At 40.2% G+C, this 21,321-nt stretch overlaps 1 protein-coding gene across 16 annotated transcripts in view; it reads left to right on the top strand.

Moving 5' to 3' along the window:
* The window catches only part of CELF2 (CUGBP Elav-like family member 2), an 868,560-nt gene that overhangs the window by 548,692 nt on the left and 298,547 nt on the right, over positions 1–21,321 (top strand). The gene's annotated exons all lie outside the window — the stretch shown is intronic.

Genomic DNA, 21,321 nt, shown 5'->3' on the forward strand with positions numbered 1-21,321 from the left:
GTTTGTCTGATATGCAGTCTGTAATTTAATAATTAATGTGATTCTGGTTGTTTTACATGTCGTCAAACTAGGGTAGAGCGTTTATTGGAAGAAGTAGAGAGCTGGGTTTCCTGACGGAAGGAAAGTATGTCTAATTTTTAGCTGGCTTGATAGGAAAGTTTTTATTAGCTGGGGGGGTCAGTAGGATCTATTTGTATTTCAGGCATGTTAGGAAAAGGAAACCTAAAAAGAGAGAAAGGATTGCCAGGGTGGGACCAAAAGGTCTGTGTCCTTTTTAGACATTTTAAATTTTCTCTGATCAGGCGAGAAATTGGATAGCGGATCTAAGCTGTAATCTAATCCAGTGGGGAAGAAATGGATTGGTATGGTAAGGGTGCATGTAAAATGTTTCCTGTGCTACCCACTGTAGGACTTAACATCCGTATTCTTTCTGGCACCTTATGGTACTCTGCAGTATTGAGGTTATTCCAGGCTTTATGATCCATTTCCCTGGCAACTAACTTTCCCCTGCCATGCTAGATTCTTTTTCTAGCCTGTTAAGTGTTACGAGTTAAGAGATTCTTGAGAAACTCTGCAGTGGCCAATTATTTGAGCTGCAAGGATCCCCCCCCAAAAAAAAAAGGAGGGGGATGGAGGAGGGGGATGATGGAATCTGTTATGCAAATTGTCTTTTGAGTCAATATTAAGAGTGTTAATTTGCTTGTACACGATCAGGTTAATCTTTTCAATATTCTGTTTTGGTAGTTTTCTCCGAGATATGAATCATGATTAGTAACATTTCCACGATATTTGTTTTAAGAGACCTCTGTCCTGTCCCCCATCTTAAAATATCTGCCTGTATAGACACGTAATACATGTTTGCACATGAGCTAGTATGAAAGTTTTATGCATTTTCTCCTCTAGAGGCTAGAGGGTCCAGGCTAAACTGAAGAATTCGCCTAATCATGATTTTGAATTTATGGTCACCTGCTACTTAAGTGACCCTGATATAGCTAAGCTGATGAATGCTGTATGAATTTAAAGTGTTACTGGCCTCAGAAAGATGCAGTTTCTTGTCAATTAAATTACGAATTATGAAAATTTAATTTATCCTTTTCATTTGGTGGATGAATGTGGCCTGTTCAAGCGATTTGCTCTGAACTGAGCCCTTGTGCCTTAGCCGTGGAGTCTTCTATGAAAATCCTAACGTGACTTCTTTCTCACTTCTCTTCCAAATGTTAGTTATTTCCAAATGATAGCCTTTGGAATCAAACCCAAATTGTTCTCAGCGTTTGTCAGCTGTTGCTTAATTGAACTAAGGGAAGAAAAGAGGATTTGTAAATGATAGTTTTATTATTTGTTTCCTAAATAGCTATTGTGTGTCTCCATAGCCCTGAGAACACTAGAGCATGCTTTTATATATCGTTGATAATTAACTCACATTAGATACTGTATCTGGGGATAGAGGTGTGTGGGGAGGAATATGACAAGTTAAAAATGCCTGAAATCCGCCTAAGTTGTAAGTTTTATTGCCGTATTCACACAGTTGAGAAGATAGCCATGCGGATTTATTGTTTTCGGGACTGGTTGTCATGTGTGGTATATTGCCATTTGGACTAAATTGCAGTCGGCTAGATATTGGCCTCTTCCTAAAAGGAACTTAAATAAAGCATAGGGGCTTTTCTGCTGTTGATTTTTCTAAAGCAGTAGAACATTTTCAATGGCGTTTTCCCACGAGAATATATTAGATAAGTTTGCAAGATGTAATATGTTTGAGTCCTCAAGGCAGATGAACAAATAGCTTTTGAGATGAATTATTATGCTTGATGGCCCCACAAGCTATCCAGTGTTTAAAGAGCCCAGATCATTTAAGGCTCTGTAGTGGTGTAGAATTGCTGTAACATATGCTTCAAAGTTTTGGGGTTTTAAACATTCAGTATCAAAACTATAAATGGAAATGGACATTTTAAATAATCGTGGCGATTAAAGTTTCATTGTCTTTGTGTTACTATAGAATATCATCTACAATATTAGCCACACAGCATAATGAAAACAGGCACTGGTTTTTTTTTAAATTTGATTTTAAGCTCACAGTTGGTTTTCGATTAAGATGGGGGAGAGTGTTTCCTCCCTTGATTCACCTTTTTAATGACCATATACATGGATTTAGGGTTTGTAAGTGGTTTTGGATTTTTAAACAAAGCTAATGATGTCTCAGAAATGAGAAATTACAATTAGAAAGACTAATAAACACAGCTTAAAAAGCATTAGGTGTTAGAATAAGACACTGAGAAGAGTCTACCAATAAATTAAAAATAAATTTTTTTTACATTGGGTAGGTAACCTTATTGAAAATGAGAAAACTTATGTTGACTGTAAATTCATCAGCTTAATGACCTAGCTTTTTGTTAAGTCCTTTCAAGTTAGGATAACTGGCAAAATATCTATCATTGTATAATTAAGGGTGGTTCTAAGGACATCATTGTTAAAGCTGAAAAGGGCTTTAGAGACAATCTCATCAGACCTCATTTTATAGATTAAGAAACTGTTAGAGGGGCAGTGTGACTAGTCCAAGAAGTAATTAACTGCCTCCCCCCAAAATAAGGAAACGTGAGTTGTTAGCTGAGTGCCTGCCATGCACCAGGATAGTTTGTTCACACTGTCTCTAATCTGCAGGGTGGATATTGCCCACATTTTACAGATGATGCTTAAAGAGGTGACCTGCTTGCCCCTGCCACATAGGCAGTAAATGGCAAAACTGTGATTTTCAAGTAAGTGAACGTATGTGGAGTGGCATGTAATGTTCATGGGTTGATGCAAAGAAGAACACTGAATTAAAGGATATGACATACCATTTTATCAAAATCAAAACTGTGCCATGTGAGAATGAGCATAAGAAATAAGTATGTCACTTGATCAGGAATGATGTATGTGAAACATCATTTTAGACTTTCTAATTTGATTCCAATTAGGTTATTCCATGTATTTATTAACTAAGCAGAATACATTTTAATTAAAAATCTTTTTGGTTTACAAGGTTCCAGAAAGATAAAGATCAAAAGCAGTGGTGTTCTGTTTTTCTCCTCCATGGACATTTAAAGTCTATTTAGAAAATGCAGTTATAAATAATATGGAGATAACTGGCATTTATCACCTGATACCGTGATGGTCATGAAAGGAAATTAAAATGAGAAGTCTAAAGAAAAGACTTTGCATATGGTTCTTTAAGGAAAATTTTTGAAGTATTTTTTTCAGTTGAGATTGCTCAGTTAACAGCACATATTATCAGCTGCTTTCCGAGAGGAAAAATTCATCCCACATTGGCTTTTTAGAACACTGATGTTATCTTTGATCTGGGCAGAGGTATTATTTTAATTGTTAAATCTTGCTGTTTAATTGTAATTTGCTGGGTTGAGATAACTTTGGCATCTGTTGATGAGATGCAGTGAGCTGGGGAAACAAGACCCTTGAAAGACAAGATAAAAAGGTGATGGGATTTTTAGATATGAACCTAGTAATTAAGATTTCACGGGATCATTTAGAGTGTTTTCCGCTTCTCAGTGTTTATTGTTTTTTTTTTTCCTCCCCTAACAGCTATAATAACACTATATTTGGCCTCTGGTAAAAGACTGCAATATCCTTTGCTTTTTTACATAAATCCCCAAACTTCATTTCTCTTTACCCCTTCCTTTTATTAAAAGTTAAACACTAGTTTACTTAGCATTAAAAGACAGGTTATATTTGGCATGCAAAATGATCTGATACAGCTGAGTGTAATACAGCCAGCGCCCAATATGACCCAGCTCTTGGGCAAAAAATCAGGGTAGCGATCATTGTTGAGGCTTATATGTAGATTATAACGGGAATGTGATGTCATTGTTGAATTTTTTGTAAAAACCAACAAAAATGAAAACAAACTCTCATAAATGTTAAGCAATACTATAAGCATTCCGTATCTAATTTGCATTTAAATGGAAAATGTTATATTTTCAACATGATTCAAGGAGCAAAATTAATAAGTCATCAATGTTGCTTATGTTCAATGCTGCACTTTACCCAAACTTAATAGGTCATTATTTCCACTTTAGAGTATTACTGTTTGGGAGATTTTGTTTCTTCAGGGGAGGGTCACATTTTTGCTTTTTGTTTTCGGATTAGGCCATCACAAAGAGTTAGATGTTTGTCAGTGTAATGTTTGTTTTACAGAACCACAGAAGGGAGGGTTTGGAAACTACTAATGATTTCCAGTTCATTAGTACCTACAGGTTCTCATGCATCCTGTTTGTTTCCTCCACCAAGGAGGTGCCAAGTAATACAATGAAGCCAGTATCAGTGGTGTGCTACTTGTGTAGCAGTGCAGAAAATGTATTTTTATTTTTCCTTAAGAAACAGCTCTTGCTAAACCTAAGAGAAATGGAGCTGCACATTCCTGGGAAAGACCTATGTGGGAAACAAAAACTAATTAGAGCAGCAAATGTGATGCTCTCAGGTAATTGTAAAATAATTATTCCCCTTTAGCATCATCACCGTGTAATTGTTCCATCCAATATCCTCATGCTCTGAATCCAGATGTGAAGCGATGGAAACCACCTCCTCCTCCTGGGAATGTCTTTTTCATTTAGTGAGAGCTTTAGACTCCTCCTAAAGGACTTTTAAAAGAAAGGGGGAGACATTGAGGGAGATTTTGAACAGCTTCACTCTCCCCATTTGTTCTAAATCATGACAGAAAGTGATTACTCCAACTGTTTTTATAGAAATACAATTCCAGTTATGTGGCTGAAATGCCTTGTGAGCGTATTTGAGATTTACACATTGGCCGTGCCAACCTGGAGTTTTATGAACGGTCTCTTCTATGAACTGCAGATTGTATGTTATGTTCAGATACTAAGAGTGATGTTTTAAAATCAGCTGATAATTTAAAATGTAATGCTAATAAGTGTGTAATTCTGTGGTTTTCAAAATGATGTATGAGTACAAATTCAGGTTTTGGTTAAATTTTATTTACTCCATTTGAATGAATGCCTCAGAGCCAACTTAACCGGCAAATTATTAGACCCATTTTTTTTCCTCCTAAAGATTTATGTAAATTAAGTTTAGGCTGTATTTAAACTGTCAGGTCGGCTTTATTATTCTGTATTTTTCTATCAGGCTATGTGGCCTTTTACTTAAGGTTAGGTTTTAAATGAAGAAATTCTGAAGAGATCTTCGTTTAAACAATCTGTTCGTCCTCCAGATCAGCAGCCCAGGAGTCACCTAGGTAGTTGACCAGTTTGCCAGGATTCCTGTAGTGCTTTAAAGGCAGGAGTTAGATATAATATTTTGATTTTAAATCTCAGTAATTAAGTCAGTCGGGCACGGTTGCTCACGCCTGTAATCCCAGCACTTCGGGAGGCCGAGGCAGGCGGATCACCTTCAGGAGTTCAAGACCAGCCTGGCCAACATGGCAAAACCTTGTGTCTACTAATACAAAAATTAGTTCACCGTGGTTTCGCATGCCTGTAGTCCCACTTACTTGGGAGGCTGAGGGAGGAGAATCGCCTGAACCTGGGAGGTGGAGGTTGCAGTGAGTTGAGATGGCAGCATTACACTCCAGCCTGGGCGACAGAGCAAGACTCCATCTTATTATAATAATAATAATAATAATGAAGAAGTCCCAGAAGTTTGGGACTTCAGTGAGACTGTATGCAGTGGTCTCTGTCATAACCATGGAAATCCAGTCCCCCCAGTGCCACAACTGCTTTGTCTGACATTTACCAGCTCCAGTAGGACTGGAGATTTCCTATTTTCATAGATGAAGGTGGTGACTCACTACTCAGGGACAATGAAATTAAGGTCACCTGATTTATTTGACATCTTGACATAGCTTTTGGACAGCTTAAATTGTTTTTGGTACCGTAACAGTGTACTCCTAAGTACTTTGATTTGCATACTAAGTCTAAAATTCTGTGCTTTTATGTTGAAAGTCTTGATTTTATGCTTTTTCTAAAGAAAGTTCACAGCTTTAGTAAAACTCATTAAATTTTAAGGTGGTATTTTATATCCTTTTCCCCAAATTATGTCTTCCTTTCTCCTAGTAGCAGGAAAGTTGAACCTCATTTGACACAAAGACAATCAGTTGGTCTTTTAGGCTAAAAGAGTAAAGTATTTTGTCATTTACTTGAATGTGGTCAGTAGGCCTAAAATATGTGTGGGGGTATATACATATGTATGTGTGTGTATATATATATATATATGTGTGTGTGTGTGTGTATATATATGTATGTGTGTATATATGTATGTGTGTGTATATATATATGTATGTGTGTGTATATATATATATGTATGTGTGTGTATATATATATGTACGTATGTGACTGTATGTCTGGAAAGTCATCTTATTGGACATATGATATGGTTAGGCTTTGTGTCCCCACCCAGATCTTATCTTGAATTGTAGTCACCATAGTCCCCACATGTCAAGGGATAGAGCAGGTGGAGGTAATTGAATTATAGGGACAGTTTCCCATGTGCTGTTCTGGTGGTAGTGAGTTCTCACGAGATCTGACGGTTTTATAAGGGGCCCTTCCCCCTTCGTTCAACGCTTTCCCTTCTTGCCACCTTGTGAGGAAGGTGCCTTGCTTCCCCTTCCCTTTCTGCTGTGATTGTAAGTTTCCTGAGGTCTCCCCAGTCATGCTTAACTGTAAGTCGACTAAAACTCTTTTCTTTATAAATTACCCAGTCTCAGGCAGTTCTTTATAGCAGTATGAAAATGGACTAATACAGCATAGGTCTTCGCTTTCTTAAAATATTTACCATGAAATGATCTTTGGTTACAAAAGTCATGATACTTGTGTTTTTGGATTATTACATTATAACTGAAAGACTTTATGTTCAGAAAAGTTTCACATCGTGACCAAAGATGTACTGCAAATTGTGATACTGCTAGGAAAAAAGTCTCAGGACTGTGTTTCAACTCTTCTGCCCAGAACTTTGGATTAACTCTGATGAAGGGTGAAGACAACCTCACTCTGGCAGTCCTGCCATGTTACTGGGTGAAAAGCTCAGACTCTTTCCCTTTTGAGGGCCTCTTTTCTCCTCACTGCTGAGTCCTTTGATCTGGGAGCTTCTTCTGTTTCTCAGTGGTAACTGAGATGTTGCTACTCCCAAGGTCTTTTCAGAGTTAGAGTAGGAAGAAAAACAGACTCTTCACAGAGAAATCTGGACAGTTGGGCCTCTGCTGATGTTGCCTTGTTAGGCAGACACATATGGTCCTCCGCGGACCACACCCCCTACCTTGTGCCTCTTGGCTGCTGCTGCCATTTTATATGATCCATGTCATGATCCCATGGCCACCTGTTGCTGTTGAAAGGGGTCCTTGAAATTTGTATTGTCTAATGGGAGTCCAGTACATAAACTGAACACTTAAAAAAGGTGAACATTACAGCAGATTCACAAGCCTGGAAGTGGGTAAATTGGTGTAAACCAACTTAAATACCTACCCCCCCCCATACACACACCCAGGTGTTTTCTCTTTGGAACTCGGGGGAAGACATTGGATATGGAGTAAAACAGAGTTGAAATCATATGGTCCTTGAAAACTCTTAGGGGAATAATAGAAAGATGATACCCAAAAGTGTGAAGATAGAAAGCATTTGTTAGAGGACTAATGTGGATTTACTTCGTTGTTTTGCTCTTCACTCCTGAATCTCTGTACCCTGGCCTAGATTCAGCGTGGTCATAACCAGTAGAGCTTTTTCTGAAGTTTTCTTGTTGCCCTTCTTATGTTTTCTTGATTTATATATTTTTTTAAAAAATCTCCTCTAACGCCCGTTTTATCTTTTTCCTGAGCGGCTTCCTAAGTTTCAACAGAAGGGGCCGCATCCGTCCGGGACTTAGTTCTCAGAGTTAGAGCCTTGGGATGAGAGCAGTATCCAAATACCTAGCTCATCACTTGTAAATTCCACTGGAGCAGCTGCTTGTTTCTGCACACTGAACTGTATTTTGACTTCCTACATTATAGGAGGAGTGTTGAGTTTTCGGGTTGAGCATAAGGGTGGCGTGTTTCAGAATGATTAACTTTATGGATGTCTTTGTCTGGGCCAGCTATATTTGGCTATGCTGCAGCTGTGTTTGCCTTCTCAAAATTGTCACCAGGAGGCCTCCAACTGCAATTACTCACTTCAGTCCACGCTGGTAACATCTTTGCTCATGACTCCCATTGTCCAGCCAGCCATCTTTTCTTGGTGTCAGGACTGAGAGATAACACAGGAATCCGTTGAGAAGCCTGAATGCTGCTGAATGCTGCTGGCAGCTCTGTCTCAAAGCAGTTTCTTAATATTAAGCTGTCCTTACATTGCCTCCTCGTGCATTTGGGATTCTTCTTTCTTTTCACCACAAGCTCATGTTTTCCTGTCTGCTTGTTCCCCCTTTTCTTTTATGCTTTGATGTCCGAAAGTTGCCGCCAGCATCAAATGGACGGTGTTTCTTCCTCTACTGGGTACCTAGAGCACTTGGGAATGCGTTTTTACTTCTGGTGTCTTAAAGTCCACTTACATAAGGGCCCCTTTCATGTGTTGGAGAGGAGACTGAGAGGCAAGTCCTTTTTTTTCTTCCCCTTGGTTGAGTACTTGCTGCAGAATTTACCTTTCTCTCAGGAGGAATTGAGGAAATAATTTTTCTTACTACAAAGACCGTTTTAATTCCATTGGCTATGTGTGGGTTTTAATTTTTCATGGAAGTAACTTCCTCTTGGATTGTTCGACTTGCCCTGTATGTCGTAGAATGGAACCACTAGGGACATGGCTTCAGGGCCTCTCCCAGCACCAGAGTGGAAGGGCGTCCTTCAAGGCTAGGCGTCCTTTACCACCGTCTTACGAGAATGCCTGGCCTGCCTTCTAATCTGTTCCATGCCTACTTCAAGTCTCAGTTGACTTGTCAAGATTCCTCGTCAAGAAAATAAGGACAATAAAATATGCTGCTTACCTGTCCCACAGTATTACCGTCAGACTAATGTTGGGAAAGAAATGACAACCTAAATATTTTATAGCTTCCTGGCACTTAAAACTAGCTGCAAGTTCCCCTGCATTTCCCGGGAGAATCGAATCTAATGGAACTTCATTACAACTGAAGAGTGAATGTTTTCTTCTTCGGAACTTTCATGCTTTTAAGTCTCAGGCAAAGACCCATATAAAGCATTATTGCTTGCAAGTGAACTTTCAGAAAACCCGCAGTCCCCAGGACAACATCATGAAGACTGATTCTTTTTTCTTCCCCTCACCTTTCTGCATGATGATTGAGAAGCAGAATGAAGTTCATGTTCCCTCTGTGAACTAGTGGTCAGACCTTTCCATTCTGGGATGGGGTGAAGCAAAGGCAGTATCTCCACATGATCCTTCTGAAAAGCCCTTCTCTACACCAGATTTTGATTTTCTTATGGGAAGAGAATCATCCACACAATATGAAGGCTGGTTCTGACATAATGGGAATCACAACCCTTGCAGAAACCCAGCCGTTAAGGAAATGATTTTTTCTTTTCTTTTTCTTTTTTTTTTTTTTGAGATGGAGTCTCGCACTGTCACCCAGGCTGAAGTGCAGTGGCGTGATCCCGATCCCGGCTCACTGCAACCTCTGCCTCCTGGGTTCAAGTGATTCTCTTGCCTCAGCCTCCCGAGTAGCTGGGATTACAGGTGCCCGCCACCATGCCCGGCTAATTTTTTGTATTTTTAGTAAAGACGGGGTTTCACCATGTTGGCCAGGCTGGTCTCAAACTCCTGACCTCATGATCCACCTGCCTTGGCCTCCCAAAGTGCTAGGATTACAGGTGTGAGCCACCGCACCTGGCGTTTTTTTTTTTTTTTTTTTGGAGATGGAATCTTGCTCTCTTGCCCAGGCTAGAGTGCAGTGGTGCGATCTTGGCTCACTGCAAGTGTTCAAGTGATTCTCCTGCCTCAGTCTTCTGAGTAGCTGAGATTACAGGCCCCCACCTGGCTAATTGTTTTGAACTTTTAGTAGAGATGGGGTTTCACCATATTGGCCAGGCTAGTCTCGAACTCCTGACCTCAAGTGATGAGTCCGCCTTGGCCTTCCAAAGTGCTGGGATTACAGGCGTGAGCCACTGCGCCTGGCCAAGGACACAATTTTGATGGTATGAATATGGAGCAGGGAGGTCTGTAGACGTTGCAGCCTTGGGTGGCCTCATTAGGTGCTCAGGCGGCAGAATGCCTGGAGGATGTAGATGGAGAGAGTCCTTGGGGAAATGACCTAGACAAGGAATTGGTGACTTTTGCCTTATGTGGTGGTGTAGGGTTAAGACAAGGGGTTTGGTGTGTGGGTTATCTGCAGCATCTATGTGGTGTCCAGCTGCAGAGTGTGTCCTAGTTATTTTGGTGATTAATAAACAGGTACTTCTTTATTCTGATGTAGCTGATAGGGTCTTGGGAGTGCTAAGAGATCAGAGCCTCCACAGAATGTGACAGTTTGCTCCCAGTGCTGCAAGTGATTTGATGCCCTAGATCAGACAGCACAGATTCTGTTTGGAAGCCTAAAGCCTCGGTGCGTGAATCCATTGCTGAGGAATATCCTCCATGACGGGCCGGGGGAATATTTGGCACCTACTGTAGCTGAGAGCGTAATATTGACTGTGGAGAAGCTCTCCAGGCTGTGAATGTGACCTCCAAAATGAAGACTCTTGCCTCTCATCACACAGCACTTTGCATTAGGGTGAACCAGGGAACTTTGCTGGAGGCAGGGGGGCCTTTGGCAATATCAAAGATGACTGTTGTTGCTGAGATTGTTGGGAAGGGAAAACTAGGTCTGTGGCTGAAAGCTGGCAAAATCTTTGGAGAAGAGGGCCAGCCACACAGATACTACAAATGTTTCTGTATAAATTAATTGGTACTTTGTAATTAGCACTTTTTCTCTTATCAACGTCAAAGAAGTCTGATTAACTTTATAGGCAGACTTTCAGCTGGGCCAATGGTTTTAAATCTGCCTGTTGTAAAAAGTGACCAAAATTGGACTTTTGTCACCTCAGAAGCCAGGTGATTGGCCACACTTTTATCTTGCCTCTCTCTCAGTCTCGTTTTTCAGGTCTCCTAAGGAGGTGCTACTTTTGATCCAGATTTGTTTCCAGATCCCTGCTCAAGTAATAATCGTGCAGACCCCAGAAGCCAGAAAATGTTTTCCAATGTCAACCAAACTAATTCCTTGCCAATCATATGCTGCTTTTTGGTGTGTGTTTCTTTTAATTCTGATTACTAACACTTTAAGGGATGCTACCTTCCTGTGGTTACATTTTCTGAACTATTTTATGAGATTAGTTGTTCTTGATTTAGGATATACCATGGGCCAGCCATCAGGCTAAGGAGTTTATATTTTATCAGTAATTCTCAGAAAAAAATTCCTCAGTAATTTGTGTCATTTCCATCTCACAAATGAGGATATTGAGGTTCTAAAAGGTGGTGGTACTGAAAACTCCAAAATGTACCTCTGTTTCTCATTTCCAAAGTCTGAGGTTGCACCTATGTTTCTCATTTCCAAAGCCTGAGGTTGCACCTGTTTCTCATTTCCAAAGCCCGAGGTTGCACCTCTGTTCCTCGTTTCCAAAGACCGAGGTTGCACCTCTGTTCCTCGTTTCCAAAGCCCGAGGTTGCACCTCTGTTCCTCGTTTCCAAAGCCCGAGGTTGCACCTCTGTTCCTCGTTTCCAAAGCCCGAGGTTGCACCTCTGTTCCTCGTTTCCAAAGCCCGAGGTTGCACCTCTGTTCCTCGTTTCCAAAGCCCGAGGTTGCACCTCTGTTCCTCGTTTCCAAAGCCCGAGGTTGCACCTCTGTTCCTCGTTTCCAAAGCCCGAGGTTGCACCTCTGTTCCTCGTTTCCAAAGCCTGAGGTTGCACCTCTGTTCCTCGTTTCCAAAGCCTGAGGTTGCACCTCTGTTTCTAGTTTCCAAAGCCTGAGGTTGCCTGCAAGTCTCTTGAGGATTTTTTGATGTAAACAGGTTGAGTTTCTGGATAGGTGGGCACGTTGGCAGCTGCATACATGGATTTTGAGTGTGAAGTACAGGTTCTTAGCTATGACCCAACGATCTTCTACTTGTTATGTGCTCTTCCACATAAATTGCTTTTTCTTGATTGTATTTCATAGAGCAATTTCTGAGGCTAGAAGGCAAGAGCATTGTAAGAGGCGTGTCGGTGGATGGGGACACCCAAGCAGTGTCAAGATCTCTTAATGCCTGAGGCAGATTCTCACTTACTGCCGAGATAAAGAAGCAATTAACATTGACTGCTAAGGTGGACACTTATTCTTCATTTATGTTAACGGTATGTTTTATGAAGAGGTTTCTTTGGAGGATTTCATTAGACACCTGGCATTTTCCCCCATTAACTTCCAACTTTAAAATTTTTGCATATGACTTAGATGAATTCTTGGCCTTCTCAGGTGGCGCTATGCCTTCTTGTGAGTTAGAAAATCGTTCTCAGGTGGCATTTTGTCCCCACAGCCCACCTCAGTTGATGACCTTATGCAGTATCCTTTCTACAGTAACATCCGTTTTTACTCCCTCCTTCTTAAGTGGGCCTCATAAGTAGGCAATAGAATAAATGAGCCTGTATGCAAGATATCAGTGGAGTTTCAATGATGGACAGCTGTGGCCAGCTGACATGTGGTACCTGGTCCATTTCAGGGATCATTACACTTTCAGCCACTCCATAGCTTTGTGCACAAGTGCATAAACATTTGATGGGATTCTGTGTTTTCAGAAAATCATAAATTTCTGTCTACTTCTAGATACCCAATGTAAAGGAAGGGATAATAGAAAAGTTAGAGTAGAATTCATGCATGGGTTGGTCTAACCCACAAACCATTTCATACTGAACATTAGCTTGTCGAAATGCCTTTACTCTTGGCAGGACACAAGCACTATAACCTAAGAGGATGTGATTTGAGTGGAGTTTTCATGCCCTGTGTGCTTATTGTATTCTTGGTACTGATGCAAACATTATCTATAATTACATTTTCAAGTGACTGAAAATTGCAGGCTTTGTGGAACAAAAATACAGCCAAAGAATGGAATGTATATCCACTCCACCCTCATTATAAGGCTTTCAGAAATCAGACTATAAGGCCCAATACCATGGCTCTCAGCTACATGATACTAACTCCATTCTCTGATGTTTGAACACTTTGTCAAAATGTTGGGTTTCCAATGATGACCGTATAATTTGAGGAAAATGCTATTACTCTTTTAGTGCTTCATTTGCTCCATTGTTGACGCAATCACACTGTGGCACCTCCTCACACAAGTCGTCTGTTTCCACCCTGTGAAACGAACACAATTTGATTTAGATCGAAGCATGATAGGCAAAGTTGAGAAAGTTGGTTGAGGTGCATGCTTTCTTGGGGCAGGTACGGTTGCATCCGTGGGACATTATGTGTATCATCTTTACATCCCCCAGCTCCACATAGGGCTCAGCCAAAAAAAAAAAAAATTGCTTCCAGGGGGCACCCACTACATCATGGACTCTTTCTTTGTCCTTAAAACCTGGCTGTGGTACCAGAAAACCATCCTGGTCAATTTTACTCCTGTAAACACAAGATGAGACCCAATTTCTAATTTCAGCAAGAGCTTAAACCCCTTGAAATTGTTAAAGAGAATCTAGCTGAATGGGGTGACTCAGTGCCTTTAATCCCAGCTACTCAGGAAGCTGAAGTGGGGGAATTGCTTGAGGCCAGGAGTTTGAGGCCAGCCTGTCCCTAAAAAAAATAAGAGAATCTGACATGTTATAGCTTAGTATTTTGTTCATTGTTGAGTAGCATTTTAAAATCTAGGGAACTATTTAATGAAATAGATGTTCTTTGGTTTTGGATGGAAAACTAATGAGAGGAAGAATTTATCATGGCATCGTTGTTTTATTTTTAAGGCATGAAATTTATAATCTACGTGGTATCTCACAATGTTGTAACTCACTTTCCAGGCCCCAGTAGAGTCCAAACTCTTGGAAAATTTAAAGAAATATTATTGTGATGGCTTTATCCAAAATAGAAGCAGAATAAATAATTGATGAAGGTTGCTTATCAAACCTATAGACCATTTCTGATTCTCTGGTGTCTGTGTCTGACAGGACAGTGTGTCACCAAAGAAATGTTTATTGGGTCATAATTAAATTGTGAACAGTTAATATATATATAGTGAATTAGATGGTCCCCAGTATGTATGTTTTATGTTACCTTTTCTAACATAAATGATAAACTCAAATGTATGTTGGGTTTTGGACAGACTATTTTGTACTGTAATACAAAGATTACCAATTAGGTATTGTTAACATTCATGAAGTTAAAATAACTTTGGGGTCCAAGTGAAAAGCTTTCTGAGTAATAGAGTGCATCGACAACGGTTTTTTCATTGTTTGTGTAAATGATTGTTACAGCTTTTGAAGCAAAGCCTCTACAGTGAAAATTCTGAGGCATAGACATTCCTCATCAAATAATATCACTGCCCAATGGTGAGGTGTGAGGGCAATTCAATTTGTACATCTCATGAATTCTTTCTGTGAATCACAAATACTGTCTCAGTGTTCAGAGCACTTTTTTTTTTTTTTTTTTTTTTTTAAAGACAGTTTTGCTCTTGTTGCCCAGGCTGGAGTGCAATGGCACCATCTCAGCACACTGCAGCTTCCACCTCCCCGGTTAAAGCGATTCTCCTGCCTCAGCCTCCCAAGTAGCTGGGATTACAGGCATGCACCACCATATCCAGCTAATTTTGTATTTTTAGTAGAGGCAGGGTTTCTCCATGTTGGTCAGGCTGGTCTCGAACTCCTGACCTCAGGTGATCAGCCCACCTCGGCCTCCCAAAGTGCTGGGATTACAGGCGTGAGCCACCGTGCCCGGCCTCAGGGCACATTTTTGACAGGTTATTTGTTAATGCATCTGACTAACTGCCTGGGCTTTTGATAGCGTGGATTCTTAGCCAATCAGCAAAACTTATTTTAAGAAAGGTAATTAGCCTAGAACCAAAGTAAATTTAGCTTTTAAAGTTATCTAATTCTCAGGGTTTCTTGTGAGCCCCTACAGTGGCAAATTGGTTCCACTGTAGTGTTGTAAATACAGTGTAAGTCAGAAAATACATTGCAGTTGTACAGTCTGTACAGCATATTGAATGGTTAAAATTAAGTTGGACAACTGAGGAGTTTAGGACTTATGAGTTACAAGCAACCCATTATTGTTGGACTGAACTGATTAGTTGTTTTTTTTTGTCACTTGGAAACAACCTAAACATTTCTGTACTGTCTGTTCCCGTTTTTAAGTCTGAAATGTCTACCAGTGAATAAGAGTTGCAGTTTAGCATTGTTAACACAAATATTTAGTCTCTAAGTCTCATATAATGTGCTAGGTGGCTGCTGGCTGTTCTAGGTGTTACAAAATTTTATGAAGTATAACAGTAGTTCTTAGATTACAAGCTTAAATATTTGATGACTCTGGGCTCTTGTCCTGTTGACTTTGCCTGTACTTTCTTGAAGGAAACACAAGTTTAAAATGAAGAAAGAGCTGTACTTTTGTGTTGTTTTGGGGCTATGTTGGATTAATAAAGGAATTTCTTGTTGAGATACAAGAAATTAACCAATGTAACTTTCTAAGACCTTCATTCCTTACTGTGTAGATCAGGTGAGGTAAATATTACAATGGGGCCTCATCTTTAATTTTAATTTTAATTTTTTGCTGCATCTAGATCCCTCCTAGATGTGTTAAAAATATTTCATGTGTTGTTTATTACTAAGAACACTGGAAGAAACAGTGATTGGTGGAAACGTGCATATACTTTAGTACTATTGGGGCTTCTGTGATCTTGGCCATTTGGACTGTAGCGTCCAGTTAGCTTGTGATGGGGGAAAATCAGCATTCATCAAAACTGGCGATGTGGCAGTTCTTTCCCATTCAAAAGAGCTGCAGTGGTGGTGGTGCACTGCTCCATTAGGTCAGGTTGAATCTGGTATGATCCATGGAATTAATTGTGTAAGCAGTGGCATCTGGATTTTTATCGAGCCTGTCCTTTTGCTCCGTAAAGTTCTGTAGCAGAGCTCTGTAATTTACCCTGGATTGGGAATCTTGAGAACAAGTAGATGAGGATCAGTGAAATTAAGAGGATGGGATTGCAGCCACTTGACTGATATTCTAGATCCAACCTGAGGCTCTGTTTTGTGCCCTAGGTACTCAAGTGGGTGCTGACCTGGTTTGCTGGGATACTCCCACCTTCCATCTATTGTCCTAGCATCGTCATTAGTAGTATCCTCCTTTGAATTAAAAGTGTCCAAGTTTGGATAATAAATTATGTGGTCCCCTTTCTCTTGTCTGGTTCTTATCACTACCTTTCTTAAATACAAATGTGTGGCAATGTTTAAAAGTCTCTGCGTGGGATTAACCCAATCTTTTCCGCCAAAATGGTTAAGACTTTCAAACCTTAAGGAAAAAAAAATTTTCTCTAACCTTTCTCCAAGCCATCTTCTTACCTAAATCCTTATACATAGAAAAGCTATTTAAAATTTAATACAAGTTTATTTGTTGCTTCTAATGTAGTAGCAGCCTGCTGGGAGATGTCTCTCTACACCCTTCCCTGGTGCCTGGATTTAATGTGGAGGACCCTGAGATGAGGCTTTTGGGGAAACCTTCCCACTCAGTGCTGTTAAGTTAATAACTTTTCCCCATTCTGGAAAGCTGGGATAGGCAGCTCAGATGCTTCAGATGACTCAGCCGAAGCGTGACCACAGCCAGAAAATGATCTGATGATACTGCCTTTGTTTGTTCTAACACTGCCCTTTGTGAAAGAGTCACAGGAGAGCTCAGCCAGATTTAATGGCCCCAGGGTGCCTAGGTATATTTTTGAATTTTAATCTGAGATACTTTTTCACTCGTAAGGCTAATTGCTCTTTCTCCTACAGTGCTGGAATTTCAGAGGATTTTTGAAATATGTGTGTTTGAAATTGGTTTCCTGATTTTTACATTTATACCCAGCTGTTTGTTATTCCGTTCAGCCATCAGCATCTGAGTCTCAATGGACCATGTAATGTGCAGCTGTAGCCAGATGTAATGCTTCCTCTCCCTAAATGTTTCTGTTAGAAGCTTAGAGAGGCAGGCTAAAGACTGCTGATAACCGTGTTGCCTGCATTAATATACCCTCTGGAGCTACACAAATTCTGCTTGGCAATTTTATTTCATGACCAACAAGCAAAGCAATGTTTGTGATCTCCATCCCTGGTAGTAATGTTGACACTGTATATATCAAGTGTATCTGCACTGATATGAGAGGTACTTGTACAGCTAATTCAAACTGCAGGAAGCTGTCTGATCTGCATGCATGAATACTCTGAAAGCCAGGTTGTACTTAAACATCAGCCAGGATTCAAGTCAGACCTTTGCCAAGATTAAAACAGGCCCATAAACTGACTCTTGAATAGAGACTTTCTTAGGAAGGATAATTTTAGGATCATTTCTCTTCAGCTTATAGACAAACCTTGTTCCTAATTTGCATTTATTATTCAAATCTGTGTTTCCTTTTGTATTTGTATGATGTAACTTTGTTTGGAGGCTACAGCTTCTACTGAATTTAATTACTTTGCTTCGAGGCTTTAAATTGAGGGCAGCTTCTATTAATCGTTAATTACTTTCTTCAGCCATTTACACAGTAAAGGTACAGTTACTAATCGAGGGTATGTTCTATACAATGGCAACAGGCTCCTTCAGTCTCAATATTTACCTTTCTATGGGGACCGATTATTTCTCTAATCTTATCTTTTGCTAAACATAAAAGTAGACATTTCATTGACATATTGGACATTCCTATGATCCAATGTTGTTACAGATCCTAGATAAATAAATGGGAATCATACTTGGCTCTGGGTTGCCACCTGGTGGTGTCTTGATCTCTTTTAGCCTCCTCAGACCAATCTCCTATGGGAAGATGATATCCCTGGATCTACTATTCCATTGCTAGTTTTACGCTGAGAGCCCGCTGGGGGTTTACAGATAGCCTTGTTCCTCATGGGTGGCTGAGGGAGGAAGCATCAGTATGGCCTGGGTGTTGGTGGTTTTTTTAATGTCATTAAAGTATGTGTTCCATGCCTTTGATGTATTTGGCAATTTGTCACCTTAAAATTCCTCTGTTGGCCTGTTGACATGTGATGCTTTTTCTGATTATCCTTCATTACCCCTCCATGCCCCCTTTCTTCCAGCCTCCTGACTGTGGGCGTCTTGCCCTTCTCACTCTTTGGCTCTTACCTTGTCCTTCTCATCTTTCCCTTTTTAGAGAGCTCTTATCTTCACCCACTGTATTAGTCTGTTCTCACACTGCTAATAAAGACATACCTGAGACTGAGTAATTTATAAAGGAAAGAGGTTTAATGGACTCACAGTTCCACATGGCTGGGGAGACCTCACAATCATGGCAGAAGACGAAGGAAGAGCAAAGGGACATCTTAGATGGCACAAGCAAGAGAGCATGTGCAGGGGAGCTCCCCTTTATAAAACCATCAGATCTCGTGAGACGTACTGTCATGAGAACAGCGTGGGAAAAAACTACCCCCATGATTCAATTACCTCCCACCGGGTCCCTCCCATGACATATGGGGGTCATTACAATTGAAGGTGAGAGTTGTGTGAGGACACAGCCAAACCATATTGACCACTGTATCTCAGCTGGTCAATTGGGGTGGAGGTAGGGGGAAGCTGTTTCTCAACTTGTGATCTTTGATTTTTATCTGGGTGTTTCCTGGTAAGCTGTTTCTCAGTCTCAGTAGCCTGGGCTTTGAATCAGCCATGGAAAATAGTGGAGTTGATCTGCTTGGTAATGGGCATGTGCTGAATGCTCAAGTTGGCCACAGCCCCATGTCAACAATTAGAGTGTAACAAACCCCACTAAGGTTTCTGTAATTTACTAAAAGAACAGTGAGAGTTGTTTATTCATCCATTTATTAGACTCAGTATTGTATGAGGTGAAGGTTCCTCGTGGCCTAGCTTGGGCGGTTGAGTTTCTTACTGACACTTTAGTCTCCACTTTGAAATGGATTTACCATGATACTTCTGTGTCATGATGTGCTTCTAGTTCATAGTCCTATGATTTTAAATTTAATTTTTAAAACATGTATAAAGGTAGAGAGCAAGATAGAATTGGGTTATAGGTTGAATTAATGAGCAGTGGCAAAGTGAAAAGCTTGAGATTTCTTTGTTTTTGGGAAGCCGAAGTTTATGGAAAAAAAACAGTGATTTTAGTATGTAGTTTCTATAAGACTTTGTAAAAACGCTCTTTACTCCCTGGAACTCTAGTAGGTAGCCATGTTAAGTTATAAACCAGTCATTGCTGCTGGTGATAACAGGCAGAGGAGCTGAAGCTCGCATGGGAAATGCTTTGTGTCCCACTGTTCCCTGGAGATGGCTGCCTCGGAGAGGACCCAGCCACACCAGCAAAGAGGAGCTGAGGTCAGTGTTCCAGGGGTGAACATTGTAGCCTCATTTGAAAATGACTTCCTTTTTTTCCATCTGTAGCCTGGCTTCCCTTTGTGGAGTCCTCTTGGCCTAGCCTCTGCCCTATATTCTTAAGAGAAAAAATGCTTCTAAGAATGCATCTAAAGTGGTTTGTGCTGCATTAAATCACTAAGTTGTACTGGTAGAGGTATGTGGTGTGTGAAATTGAATGGTATTTCAAATGGTAGTGCTTATTAAGTTATTGATACAGGTTGGTTGTCGACTTAGGCAAGGTGTGAAGTTAATCCTATTAGAAAGTGATTACTCTTCTACCAAAATACATCAAAAGAGTAGTAGTTATGGTACTGGGACAGTAGGAATTCTGACAAGATTTCTATTAATAATCAGCTACTATGCAGTACACCACTATAAAAATGAATTCTAGAAGGAAAGTTTGAATATCCATTTCAGCACTGATTTCATACACATTACACATATATATTTATAAATCATACATACATTACAAAAGAAGGTAGAATAAAGCTCAAGGACTATTATTTTAAGTGGTGCTCTAACAGTAAAAATATCTCACATAAAACTATTTAAATTTCTGGAACCCCATAGATGGGCTTAAAACTATGATAATTAAGTTATACTGATTGGATTGATTTTTATTAAAACCCTTCTGGCATCAGTGAAACTTACTAAACATGCTTTTGGAGTTAAAAATGGAAAGTTTTACAGATTCTTTGGGACTGAGGTGGGGCAGGGCCTCCTGTAGAAAGCCAGCAGTCTTCTTGTTTCATCCCCCCAACCATCCACCACCCTAAGCCAAGTGCGCCTGAGCTTCCACAGTATCCTGCACAAGTGTGCACATGCACTTGCATCCACACCACTCTCGTGGCATTGACCATGTAATGGCAACATCAGCCGAGTCCTGTGTCAGCTCTCCCATTAGCCTGGAGGACACTGAGAGCAGAAACCGTGATGCAGTGAGCCTTCTGCCCACAGCCCTTCGTGCTCTTCGTCGCACAGAGTGGGTCAAACACATCAAATGAGATAGGAAGAAAAGTGGAGAATGCACTTTGTTGGTGCTGAGATGAACTGAGCCAATTCTCATGGGGCAGCTCCCATGCCAGGATTTGGGATGTAAGCTCATCCCAAATGTAGCCCATGAAAGCTATTAAATAACATAGTACTTTTTGGACTATTCCTCCAGCCTACTTCTTATGCTGGTTGTGTGAATTATACTATTAGGGTGGTGAGCTATGTAGTCACGGTCACAGTGTGTACTCAAAGTACCTTCAAACGAGTTCAGAGTTAATTATTTACTTCACAAGACACTGCTTGTTCCATATTTGCCCATGTACACATTTTATTCCTTTTGTAAGCTTTACACGCTTCTAATGCATGTTATTGAAGACAAGTTCTTGAGTCACAGTTTAAGGTTCCATTGAAAGCCACTCAATGGAAGATAGGTTAAGTGTACTTCATAATTTTGGTCATTGAACCAGGAACGTTATATACCAGTTTTTTTTTTCTCTTTTTTTTTTATTAATTTTTTTTTTGCACACAAAACAATAAACATTTTCTAAAAGTACATACAAACAAAAAGATGTATATCAAACATATTAGGAAGGTTGCACATGGGAAGACGGGGAATAGAAATGGGGGGTGGGAATTAAAGAAAATAAATGAAAGAGGGACTTTGTATGGATCAATGATAATAACTCAATCCCCTATTTGACAAAGAAGAAGGAGAAGGAAGAGGAAGAAAAAAAAAGTGGGATAAAGGATCAGAAAGGGAGGAAAATAGAAAAAATTAGAGTATGACTCCAGGGTAGACCTGTTTTGTTGTCGCTTGGTTGGTTAGTTGGTTTGTCTGTTGTATTTTTCATATGTTTCGCCATGTTGGCCAGG

This window comes from Symphalangus syndactylus, chromosome 10 (assembly GCF_028878055.3).
Source record: "Symphalangus syndactylus isolate Jambi chromosome 10, NHGRI_mSymSyn1-v2.1_pri, whole genome shotgun sequence".
Taxonomy (NCBI): Eukaryota; Metazoa; Chordata; class Mammalia; order Primates; family Hylobatidae; genus Symphalangus; species Symphalangus syndactylus.